The 13,942-nt window shown below is 35.8% G+C and overlaps 1 long non-coding RNA gene across 1 annotated transcript; it reads left to right on the plus strand.

Annotated features, from left to right (window-relative positions):
• Positions 1-4,296: 4,296 nt before the first annotated feature.
• Positions 4,297-13,685, plus strand: LOC127745748 (uncharacterized). The gene is made up of 5 exons (XR_008007182.1): positions 4,297-5,016; positions 5,211-5,285; positions 12,288-12,409; positions 12,818-12,858; positions 12,943-13,685. It is a non-coding gene; the product is annotated as an uncharacterized LOC127745748 (long non-coding RNA).
• Positions 13,686-13,942: the final 257 nt, after the last annotated feature.

The raw sequence follows: 13,942 nt of genomic DNA on the forward strand, positions 1-13,942 counted from the left end.
TGAATGAGACCATCATGAATGACATTATTCCATTTAATAAGTAAGTATTTTCTCACCCTAAGGTAGCGTTTGTTTTGAGGTACTGAGACAGAGACTGAGAGACTGAGAGACTGAGACTCAGTATCATGTTTATTGGTTCAGAGATTGGTACTAAACTTTCTGTCTCTGTCCCCAAAATTTCAGTATTTCAGTACCTCAAAAAAGTAGGGACACAGGAGACTAAAATTTTTAGAGATAGAGACTGAAATTTTAATAATATTTTATACCTAAAATACCCCTATTTCATCTAATTAATTCCAATTTTACCTTTTGTTCAAATTAAATTAGAGTTTTATTCTTGTTTCAATTTCTGTCTCTCACTCTGCACCAAACATAATACTGAGATTTATTTCAGTCTCTGTCTCTTAGTCTCTGTCTTTCAGTCTCAGTCTTTTCGTCTCTGTCTTTCCACCAAACGCTGCATAAGAGTTCTTCATTCATGTTGAGATACCTGAGTTTTGTGCTCGATATTGGGTTGTTCTTTTGCTTGTAAGGTTTGATTAATAAATGCAACTATATTGATAGTAAAAGTTTAACCATTCGTATAAGAAATAATTCTTTGCTATCGCTGATGAAGAGAGACAAAGTACTATGCACCTATACTCAAAGCTTGGATCTCTCGATGGAAATTCGATGACAATCGGAAACAATTATGACCGTATAATAAAGGAATCCATAGCAGTTCAAGAGCATATCAAGTCATTTACAATTGTCATTCGCTAATATCACATCAATTTATATTCTCTTCATAGTCGGATAATACTAGTGACCGAATATTAATGTGCTACGTTGGATTATCTTAAGGGTTTTCCACACTAGAGACTAGGGTGTTCAAAATCGATCCAATCCAAACAAAATTGACTAACCGAACCAAAAAAACTGAAAAATCGAAAAAAATGATTTTTTGCAATTTTTTATTGTTCGATTTATGGTTCTGACAAAAAAACCCAAATTGAACTAATGTTCTTAAAAACCCTAATATAAAACTAGCCCCCCTCCACAATCCACATTACCTAAACTAGTTGCAACCATTCCAAAACCCTAACTCGAGATTCCTCTCTCTAGTGCCAAACCTCCTCCTTCTTCTCCACCATCGACGCTGCCGGACAGTTCTATCGCGACCCTCTCCTCTCCCTTTCACTTCCTCATAGGCTTGTAGTACTTCTCTCTCCCCCTCATCCTCGACGGCTCCTTACACCACCTTTCCAACAGCACACTGTCTCCTCCACGCACCAGCAGCTGCCATTATCCTTAACGAACCGCAGCAGCACGCGCCAGACGTCGTCATCCTACACTTAGCTCAGCCACTCTCTATCTTCATCACGAACTCCTCAAGAATGGAGCCTCCCAGTCATGTTGGTTCAATTTTTTATTCAATTTCTATTAAACCTATTTTGCTGTTGATTTTTTGTTGTTGATTATTGTTAAACCTATGGAGTATTTGTTGTTGATTATTGTTCTTTTATTTCTTCACTGATGGATTATATTATTTTTTTAAATGGTAGTGATGATTTAGGGTTTGATTTTTGTTCTGTTTATTTTTTTGCTCTATTTATTTTTTGTTCTGTTTATTAGGGTTTGATTTTTGTTTTGTTTATTTTGTTCTGTTTATTAGGGTTTTTATTTTTTAATTCTATTTTGAATTTCTGTTTCTATAATTCTTGATGTTTTGTTTCTAAGTTTGTTGTTATAATTCTAATTTTTTAATTTCTATTTGTATGATTCTATTTCCTTGATCATAAGTTGTTGTTATCATTCTGAGTTTTGAAAATTTTTATGATTCTGTTATAATTTCACTATTTTAAATGGATTTATTTTTTCAAAACTTGGAATCAACTAGCACATTTGGGGGAAGGAGGTGAAAGGTAGAAGAAATGTAGAAGCTAAAATCTACCAGCATTTTAGATTCTGTTGATCCTGATTTTGTTGAATTTGTTATCTTCTGATTTGTTTTTTTGTTTTGGTTTTATTTGTTCTTTTTTATCCAGTTTGGTTCTATTTTTGATTCAGTCTCTTACTCTTTTTTGTTGCTTCTTGATTTTTTCTAAGTCTGGTTGATTGTGGTTCTATTTGTGAATAAGTAGGACATGGTTTTCTTTAATTAATTGAAAATCAAAAACTCAAACTAAACCAAATGGATTTAATTGGTTTGGTTTGGTTCAGCTGACTTTGGTAAAAAAGCGAAACCAAACTGGAACACAAAATTAATATAACATCGGATCGGATGACTTTTTCTTAAATAACTGAACCAAACCACACTGCGAACACCCTTAGTAGAGACCTGTAATAAACTCTCAGCCATAAGTAAATAGAGAAGAGATAAGTATTCACACTGTTTCATTTCCTTAGTGGTAGCTATGGAGTTTCTCAACAAATGATCGCTCCAAAGGATTTACACTACAATATGGCTACACCTATACAACCTAAGAAGAAAGTTTAGATTCCCTTTCATCCACAAAGATCATGTGATCTACCACATTTTACGTGTGAAGTCCACCCGTGAAGGTTGTGATAACCAAACCTAACAAATCCCCAGCTTCAAACAGGTACCTATATGCATTCTATCTGACTAGTATTTTGACAACTGCATTATGAGAATGTTGACTACAAAGGATACTCATGCCAAAGAATGATAGCTTTATTATGTTATTTTCCCAAACACTATCTGTTTTTATCCATGGTGGGACATACATCAACTGATAGACCACACCAACATCCTTGTATTGAGCCCCACATTTATTTTTTTCATTTAATATGTTGGCTTTGCATTGTAAGATAACATTTTTAGATCTGTATATTAGTACCTTTTTCGGATGGAAACAATAAATGCCTCACCTGCATTTATTTTTTCGGTTTCAAATATCAAATGCATAGCCATTATCTTCTAACTAATCTCAAAGATTAATTTCCTATTAACTGCATGTGTAATCTTGTGAAATACTTTTGTCAATATTCACTTGATAAAATTTTTGGGGGGTAATAAAACCGTATTGTGGCACCATTGAACTGGTGAAGTATGCAAAAAATTCTAACTTTTTGTCTTGAACGAATGTAAATGAATCTCAGAGATGGTTTTAGCTTGGACCGAAAATGTTGTAGGAAAAATTTATAATTTTTTTAATCTTTCGTTTCGTATTAGTTAACGTTGCACATTGTTTTGGGCTTTTTTAGTCACAATGGTCCAACCAGAATTTGCAAGTCGAACTAATTTAGAGGATGTCTTTTTTTTTTAATTCTAGGCCAGGAGAGGTGTATCTTTTCATCAAAATGTTACTATGTCTCTTATAGGCCATGCCCAAAATATTTCACAGTAACTCTTATTTTTTCTTACCAAGGGAAGTATTAAACAGTTCACTTGCATGATATTTTAGGTAACTAATACCAAAATAAAAAGGTCTCTAAACTACTGTCTCGAACGATAGTTTCTGACCTTTAGGGCTCATGTCAAGTTGGGCCCAAATTATTGTGGTGGGTCTCAGTAATTTTTTTGTAATTCTTGTGGGTCATGAGAGGGTGTCTCTCTTTAATAACTTGTAATCGTTTCTATTAAAGAGTTGGGCTAAATTGTTTCACATATATTTTCTTGTTTTTTTCGTTTTGCATAAAATTATCCTATCTTTAACCTTATAACCTTATCTTATTTTTATTCTCTTGTGTGACCCAAATAAAACGATTGAAACCCCTTAACCCCATCAACACACGATGGGGGAACTCTATTACCTCTCCTATTGTTTAAGAAAATCTATCCCCTATTTGAACAAATGACGTGCTTCTCGGGATGTGATGGGCTTCCGCACCGTGTCTCGTCACCACTAGCAGCCATCGCACTCAAAACTTGCAACTGTTGTGGTAGTTTCATTTGCTGGGATTTTTGTGACTTTGTGTTTTTTAGCGATGTTGATTTGTCGTGCAAACGCATATTCCTGCCGCACTTTTAACCACAAGGCATTCTGCATACTAGTGTATTCCAATAACATTCTCAATTTTTCTGTCATGGTTATTGTGAGCAGGAATTTTAACTGCATACGCTACCTCCCAAATGGACTTTGAACATATCAAGAACCCAGCTTTGTCGCTGGCTCCGATTGCTCCCGATGCATGCTTGTCACCCAGGACGTCTGGAGTTGCCGCACAACTTTGTTGGAGGGCCAGCGGACAAGTAAGCGTCAAATTATATATTCTGTTTCATGGATTCAGTTAACATGCCCTAACTTGTTAAACACATCCGTTATAATGTAACTTTGGAACACTGATCGCAGAGGTGAGGTTTATCATTCATAACTATAAGCTTCTGAATGAGAAGTATATGTGCATAGTGAAAGAGGTTATTAACGACCAAGCTATATCACCCCACATTAGAAGTAACTCTCCAAAATTGAGAAATACTACCACAACTGAAGGGAACATGGGAAAAAGAAAAGCCACCTTAAGGACCTACAAGTAGAAGAAAACAACTACCCCATCACAACCATAGACAACCTCGACTACCTGCCAATTCTGATGCCGCTTTCTAGTCCAAAAGGCAGCAAGCTCTGCTTCAAACACAGCAACACTGAACCCATTCTGGATCGACACCAGGCGCTAGGGGGAATACGCCTAGGGGAAAGAGGATGTTGTTTTCCAAAGCGATCTGAAATAAGGGAGAAAAAACTTATGTCAGTAGCAGCTCTATCCCAGGACTTCAATATGAGGCACAACAAAACTTCCTGCAAATTTGGCATGTTGATAGAAGCTAGTGGGGGAAGGAGATTAGGAAATTAATTCCTCGTGTAGATACCTAATGACAAGCATAGCTTAATTATAGTAACTTGTATGCACTAAAAACTTGTAATGGATTCTATGTTAATGTTAATGACAACATGCATGAATTTCATTGCAGGGTATGACACTAACTTTCTTCCCCACTAACGACATGAAGATTGTTGGGCTTGATCTGTGTGTTGTTGCGTACATATTAAACACAAAGCTTGATAAAGAGTAAGTTTTCCATTCATTTTTTACTTCATGTTGGACTTTATCAAAATAAATCACGCTAAATGACATTGAAAATTACAACAAACTCCTTGTTCCGAACCCAAAAATTTTACACAACTTGTCTAAGAAAACTCCAACTCACTTATAAACTTGGATGAACTCAATGCTTAAACCACATTTCTTTGGTTTGTTTACAGGTGCTGATTCTTCTTACATGTATGTTAGCTCAAAACTCTACACGGATCCATTGGTTCCTTCCGGCAACCTTCTCTGTGAGTGAACCTCATCCACTCGTTAATTTCTCAATTTGTTATGTGCCTTATTAGTCAGTATATGTTGTTGTGTGTCACTTTTAGTGACTAACTTAGAAGACAAAAAATTTATACATCACTTAAAGCACTATCCTCGAAAACTTAACTTCGATGAAGTGACCACATAGTTGATAAGGTTTACAACATGCCCATGCACTATATATTAATGTCTAGTTGAGTACATCTATCTATTTAAGTTATTTAAAAGAAATTAATGGAAGCAAAATTACTAACATGTAAAGTTGAGTTGCGAAAAATTTGTTTAAGAAATCTACCCTTAATTTACTCATGAATTAGTAACTTTGATCTGCAACATGTGTTATCGGCAGATGTTAATATTTGATTGACTTCATTTATATATTTATTTTAGTTTGAGAAATTAACCATTACAATTTAATATCATGCCAAGTTGAATGGATGGAAATTGTTTTACATAGTCAAAATTAATTTATTGCGTAAGAAATTATATAGATCTACGGAATGCTATATGGATGACATATCAATTTTTTCTAATTTCATCGGCGCAATTATTATAATTTGAAGAATAACAAAACTAATTCATTAGCCATTTAACTATACTTTTGTGAAGTTTTTATTCAGAAACCGATCATTACTTAAGTGTTAATCTCCTAATGTGTACAAAATGCATAACTAGAATATGATAATTCATAATTCATTTCATTCATATAATGATTAAACTATAAACAATTTACAAATTAGTTTCAATAGCATGTTAATTTCAGCTGCCTGATGAACGAATTTTTGACGGTTTAGAATTTCACAATTGAAATCTCGTTGTAAAGTATAGTCTCTAAATCAACAATAATTCTTTTATACAAATATTTGTTTGTCACAAGTAACAAACCCCTAAAATTATAAACTGAAGTATTCAAACCTCGGGTCGTTCTCCCTAGGAATTGCAATAAAGTGTCTTGTTATTGGTTATGAGTTATGTTTGGGGTTTTGATAAGAGGTATGAAAGATAAATGGCAAGGAAGTAAACTAATGGCTAAAAAGGTCTTGGCAAGGGTTGGTGGTCAAGGATCTCTATCCTAATCACTAACCACAATTTGAGAATTGGCAAGGATCAATCCCATTAAGTCATCTTCTAACTAGTAGTAAAGAAAAGTAAAATAAGCTATATCAATCCTAGTCTATAAGTCCTAACTCTCCATTAATTCAATTAGTGAGAGCTATAGTTAATAGATCCCAATCATTAATTACTTGGACATTAGTAACTCAAGAGTTCCTAAGTTACCTTTCCAAGCCAAGAGCACTAAAATTTACTCTAACATCCTTCCAAGCATTTCGTCAAACACTTGGAAGGCATAAAAAGAAAGCGTATTAAAATTTCAAGGAAAGTAAATCTACACTACTCAATTGCAAGGAATTTAACAATAACAAATCAAATGAACAATAAAGGAATATGAAAACACAAATTGCATTAAAGGAAAATGGAAGAACAAAAGTGCATCAACATAAAAGTCGAGAATTACAAGAATTAAATGCTAAACTAGAGAGAAGAGATGTAGAAGAAGAAGAATTACAAAAGAAAAAGTGAATCAAAGCATGAAATTAACCTAGATCTAAGAATTCCTAACCTAGATCTAACCTAATCCTAATCCTAGAGAGAAGAGAGAGCTTCTCTCTCTAAAAACTAACTTTCCCTCCAAAACTTAAATTATAACTAACTAAGTGTCTAAGTGTGTTGATTCCCCTTCAATCATTGGCTTAAATAGCATCAGAAATGAGTTAGATTGGGCCCAAAATGCTCCTGAAATTGCTGGCCACGAGTTGCGTTAAGTGAATCACGTGCAGCCATCGGCGTGTATGCATATAGTGCGCATATGTGTCCCTAGACACGTGGAAACTATAGCAAATCTTATATTATTTTGAAGCCCCGGATGTTAGCTTTCCAATGCAATTGAAACTGCCTCATTTAGACTTTTGTAGCTCAAGTTATGATCGAATATGTGCAAAGAGGTCATGCTTGACAGCTTTGCGATTCCTTCATTTCTTCACGAGTTCTCCATTTCTACATGCTTTTTCTTCATTTCTACATGAGTTCTCCACAAGTAATAATGAACATATAGAATTAAACAAATCAAAGATCACAATCATAGAAAGAGAACAATTGCACACAAGAAGGGAAAATAAGTGGTTATAGATGTAACCACGTCATTAAGCTCAAATCTCACAAGCTTGTATTTTTAGCTCAAAAACCATGTTCCAAAATAAATTCTTCAAGCAAGTTCAACCAAAATTTTTTTCTTTCAAATTGGTAGGGTGCCCTAAAATAGTTTCTTGGAAAAGAAATCATCACCCTAACCAAGTAGTCCTAATAAGAAAAAGTGGTAAAAATATGTACAAATTCTAACTAACATGCAACCTATCATGCAATACAACAACTAGCTAACATTGGTGTTGAAAAAGGAAATTGTTACCCATGGAGATTGGTCGGACGACCTCCCCACACTTGAAGATTGCACCGTCCTCGGGGCATGCAAAGAAAGGCAAGGTGGACGGGTTGCTACAACTGATGAGCTCCTTCAAAAGGTTGTGCGAATGACTCGTTTGTTGCCCCATTTTGAGACTTCTCCTTTTTCCTTCTTTTGGTGGCCAACTTAAAAGGAGAGAAAAAGAAAAAAAATTAAGTCTATAACAAAGATATCAAAGCAAAATAGAACATAGGCGGGGGCTAATGCCAAATAAAAGTAGGGTTCTCACTACATGTTAGCTACGCATGTAAGTGAGAAACCAATATAGCCAAAGGGCATATCAACTAATACTTGATGCAAGAGTAAAGTCAAAGCATGACGAGCATATTGAGCATCAAGTTCAAACAAGAATTGATACAAACAAGATTAGTGATAAGCATGAGAGCATTTAGTCCCATCTTAACTCATTGATGATGAAGCACAAAAACAAAGGATAATGAGTTAGGAAGGACTAAGGCACTAATCTCGTGTGTAGGACAAATATTACAATTAATGCTAAACAAGTCTCGAAGTACCAAAATAATGCAAGAGAGTCTCAACAATTGAGTAGAAAAGTTCAACACCATTATTAAAATAAGAAACTTAGAAAATAAAATGAAAATAGGCTATAAAAACAAAATCGAAATGCAAAGAATAAAAGTATGCAAATGCAATAAACAAAAGAAAATGGAAGATGAAAAAAAACTCTTCTTTTTTTTTACCGACGCGGACGCGTCATCCACGCTTACGCAAGGATGCGCAGATCAGTAGGGGGTGCGGGCGCGTCATGCACGCTGATGCATCAACTCGCAGATTGACAAAAGGACGCGTACGCGCCAGGTGCATGCACGCGTGGGCTAGGCTAGGCACAGGGCATAGTGTTAGCCCAGAGTTTGCCTAACTCTCGGAAAAATATACCAGGGTGCAGGTGGCACAATCGATGTGCGCGAGGGATGTGCGCGTGCACGTGCATTGCGCATTTAGAATCATGGACGCGTACGCGCCAGGAGCACGCACGTGTGGGTTAGTTTGTGCCTTAGGCATAATGTTCGCACAGTGCAGGCATAACTCTCGGGTTGTTGGCTGGGAATTGAATTTTTGCATCCACGCGGATGCGCCAGGTACGCGTGTGCGTGGATTGTCGAAAATGCTTGGGTCATGCGTACGCGTGGGTTGGTGCTCTATTTTTCAACATTTTTCCAAGTTCTCGCACCAAACCAAGCCTTCTAAACCTCCAAACAGCTATCAAAACACCATAAAACCTTATTTGACATACTAAACTACCAAATAAACTAAACAAAATATGAAATTAAGCTAATTCCTACCAATATTTACAAAAGAGAAAAATGAAAAGAGTTTACCATGGTGGGTTGTCTCCCACCTAGCACTTTTGTTTATTGTCCTTAAGTTGGGATTTATAGGAAGCTCCTCTCAAAGTGGCTTGTGCTTGAATTCTTCTTGGAACATCCACCTATGCTAGAATCTCCAATAAGCTCCAATCTTTAAAAGTAATTCCTCCAAGCCTTGACGGAGTTCTCCACAAACCATGAGCTCCTAAGTTTGATTTTCCTTGTGCGATACGGGATCCCACACTTTGTTTTGGCACCCGTCTTTAAGTTGATTATCTTTAGTCCGTGTGGGTGGTAAGAAAGGTGAATTCTCAAAGAAGCCTCCAAACATTCTCCTAGACCCAAGCAATCTAGCTCTATACCAACCCTTGCTATTAAGCTTTGAACATGTCACCATAATGAACCTTGATTTACAATGCCAACCACTAACTATCTCTCTTTTGCTCTTAAAGCCACAAATATTTCTAAGTTGACCATCCATCTTAAGCAAACCATATTCAAGGGCAATAATAAAGCTTAAAGATAAGAGGTTTACCCACTTGAATGTGAGAATGGATGGTGATGTCTCGGGAAGAGGTGTCTCCAATATCCTTACAAGCTCTACTCCCTTGTGGTCTTTCTTGTCAACCTCCACCTCTTCATAAACTTTCTCAATTTCAATCCTTTTTTCATCAGTTTCATCTAACTCTTCTCCATCACTCAAATCATAAATGGGAGGATGAGAAAAATCTACCTCCACATCGCTTTCTATTTCATCCGGAGAAGGTTCCTCAAGTCCATAGGATTCACCACCAAGTAGGTTTGATGCATGATCTTCATCACCAAGGAAATTCAATTCTTGCTTCATTCCCTCCAAGTCTTCATTCAAAAATTATTTTGGAGGTTGTGCACTCTCCTCCTCAACATCAACTTCAATCTTCTTGGAGGTATGTTCTATGGTTTTAGTTTCCCATGGAGGTTCTGCATCTCCTAGGTCTTCAACCACCTTTTCCTTGTCTTGAATGATCATAAGCTTCTTTAATTGTTCTAATACCACATAGTATTCCTCCTTCTCCATCGAAGTTTCTAATCTCTCCTTCATGCTATGCTCTTCCTTGGATTCTTCACATGTAGCTATGGGAGTTCTTTGAATATTCAAGTATTGGGAGGCTAATCGGCTTACTACCTTGGTCAAGGTAGCCACAAATTATTGCACGTCCCTTTTCATTTCATCTTGCCCTTGAAGAAGGACACAAAGGGTTTCATCCAATAGAGATTAGGGTGGATAGAAGAGTTCATTATTTTGGAGAAAGGATTCATGATAGAAAAGTGGTTCTTCTTGGTAAGGGTGTGAAGGTGGTGGTTCTTGGGAGTATTGATGTTGAAATGGTGGTGGTTCTATGTATGGCTCATATGGTTCAAAAGGTGGTTGGTATGGTGGGTAAGGATCATGGTCATATGGAGGTGTTTGGTGAAAAGAAGCTTGTGAGTATGGTTGAGGGCTATGTTGAGGACATGGCTCATAGGCATATGGTGGTAGTTCTTGAAAGTCACAAGGAGATTCACCATAGCCATTGGATTGGTATGCATCATAGAATGGCTTTTCTTCATAGTACATTGGTGGAGGTTGTTGTCATGAGAATTGATCATATGCATATGGCTCCTCACACCTTTGGTTGTCCCATCCTTGATACATCTCTTCATTGCAATCTCCAATTCCTACAACATAGTTGTAATCACACTCATAGCCAAAGTGAAAATTCATGATAAAAAGAGAAAATAAGAAATAAAAGCTAACAAGAAATAATGAAGCAAAGTCCTAAAACTAGCAAAGCCAACAAGCAATCCAAAAATCAAGTTATTCACAATATTCACATATATACAATAACCAATAACATAACACCATTGCAACTCCCCGGCAACGGCGCATTTTGATAAGTATTTCCGCCTATCACGCGGACGACCTGGGTTCGATCCCCGGCAACAGCGCCATTTTGATGAACGAATTTTTGACGGTATAGAATTTCACAATTGAAATCTTGTTGTAAAGTATAGTCTCTAAACCAACAATAATTCTTTCATACAAACATTTGTTTGTCACAAGTAACAAACCCCTAAAATTATAAACCGAAGTATTCAAACCTCGGGTCGTTCTCCCTAGGAATTGCAATCAAGTGTTTTCTTATTGGTTATAAGTTATGTTTGGGGTTTTGATAAGAGGCATGAAAGATAAATGGCAAGGAAGTAAACTAATGGCTAAAAAGGTCTTGGCAAGGGTTGGTGGTCAATGATCTCTATTCTAATCACTAACCACAACTTGAGAATTGGCAAGGATCAATCTCATTAAGTCATCCTCTAACTAGTAGTAAAGAAAAGTCAAATGAGTTATATCAATCATAGTCCATAAGTCCTAACTCTCCACTAATTCAATTAGTAAGAAGTAGAGTTAATGGATCCCAACATCAATTACTTTGACATTAGTAACTCAAGAGTTCCTAAGTTACCTTTCCAAGCCAAGAGCACTAAAATCTACTCTAACATCCTTCCAAGCATTTCATAAAACACTTGGAAGGCATAAAAGGAAAGCATAGTAAAATTGCAAGGAAAGTAAATCTACATTACTTAATTGCAAGGAATTTAACAACAACAAAACAAATGAACAATAAAGAAACATGAAAACACAGGTTGCATTAAAGGAAAATGGAAGAACAAAAGTGCATCAACATAAAAGTAGAGAATTACAAGAATTAAATGCTAAACTAGAGAGAAGAGATGTAGAAGAAGAATAATTACAAAAGGAAAAGTGAATCAAAGCATGAAATTAACCTAGATCTAAGAATTCCTAATCTAGATCTAACCTAATCCTAATCCTAGAGAGAAGAGAGAGCTTCTCTCTCTAAAATCTAACTTTTCCTCTAAAACTTAAACTATAACTAACTAAGTGTCTAAGTGTGTTGATTCCCCTTCAATCCTTGGCTTAAATAGCATCAGAAATGAGTTGAATTGAATCCAAAATGCTCCTAAAATCGCTGGCCACGAGTTGCATTAAGTGAATCACGTGCAGCCATCGGCGCGTACGCGTATAGTGTGTGTACGCGTCCTTTTTTTAACATGACTCTAAGTATCTTTTTTTTTGCGCGCTTTCATGCATCCATAAGGCTATTTCTTTGGAGGAGGTGATGGACAATGATGACTAGTATGACAACCCAAAGAAACCCAAGGCACTGTGCAGTGATTATAAGATAAAGGAGCCTAAATTGATCAGGCAGATCCTTGGAAGGTAACTCTTGAACTCCTTACACAACTTTTAAGCACAATGCCTTGGTCCTATATTTTTCTATTTGTGGGACATGTTTGCCGCTTAGACCCACTTGCTTGCATTTTCTTTAACGTATAAATGTATCTTATGGTATATAAGATTTCTGCAGCAGAAACCATCCATGCACGTATAATACCTTATGGCATTTGTTTTTTTAAATGATATGTAACATGTGGACCTTCTGATCTATGATATAATATCTTTATTCGAATCAACACTCTTTTAGAATAGGTATGGCAAACAGCATCTGGAATTACGTTTTCTTTAATTGTGCTTAGCTTAATTTAGAATGTTGCGTTAATAATTAAAAGAAAACATAATTGGATTACTATTTGTTCCAACAATGACTGTGGCATGTACGTTTCGCAGTAGATGGTGATGTATCACCTGTGGAACTCATATAAGCCTAGGTATACCCACTTATCCTTGCACTGAGGATTTTTTTTGTATAAATTTGAGAAATTGTGTTAAACAAAACCCCTTTTAATTTGCAGAAAATTACTGAGTGCAGCCGTATGAGGCTCACTGTTGACATAGATAAATACCATAATGAGGAGCGCATCGAGGTCTTCCAAGATGTATTATAATATTGAAGGAACTTCACCAAAGGTTCCCCACCTATAAAGTGACTTACATGTTCACAGCAAATATTTTGATAATGCTTTCTTGAATTACAAAAGTCTGGGTGACGAATACATACGGTATAATAGTATGAATACCATCTACTTTTGAAATGGGCAATGCATTTGTAGATATTTGTTTGTACGACTACTGTGGCTAAACTAATGTGCCTGTTTGTGTAACCTATGACACCTATAACCTACAAAGATAACATGTTCATACAATTGTTAATTTATAATTATGACTCTGCAAATTTTCTAAAACAGAGAATCAAATATGATGCACAATCCTATCGGCAGAAATTAACCATAGTGATAATCATTAGCGATACAAGTACAGTGTTAGGAGTTACAAATGAGGTTTGTCTAGACAAGCACCTTTCTTGGCCACAGCATAAAACAATCAAAGTCTTCAAAGAGTGTGCGAATGATACACTCAACTTTTGTAAAGTAAAACTAAACCTATGCATGCTTATGTTAGACTTAAACAATGTCTTTTGGACCTTTATAAATTCATCAAGATGAATCTAGTATACTTTCAAAATACTACTTTTAAGGATGATGTTATTCTTTCCGATTACTCTTTTAGTCTCCAAAATTTTGCTTGATCTCTGAAATTTCACACATCTAAACCTGTGACGCTGCCTACATAGCAACATACGATTAAGGAAATAGGAGACTTTTCAAAACTTGCATCTACTATATATAGAAAGAGTTGAAATTAAATTTGAAGACTTTCTATTACATGGAATCTTGTATTCAAAGTCTTAATAATTTTTGTTACAAGTCAGTAATGCTGACCTAAAATGTAAACGTTGAGAACAATTAACTAAATAAAATTGAAATCTACTTTATGTTCATATATTAAGATACT

Source organism: Arachis duranensis, chromosome 3 (genome assembly GCF_000817695.3).
Source record: "Arachis duranensis cultivar V14167 chromosome 3, aradu.V14167.gnm2.J7QH, whole genome shotgun sequence".
NCBI lineage: Eukaryota > Viridiplantae > Streptophyta > Magnoliopsida > Fabales > Fabaceae > Arachis > Arachis duranensis.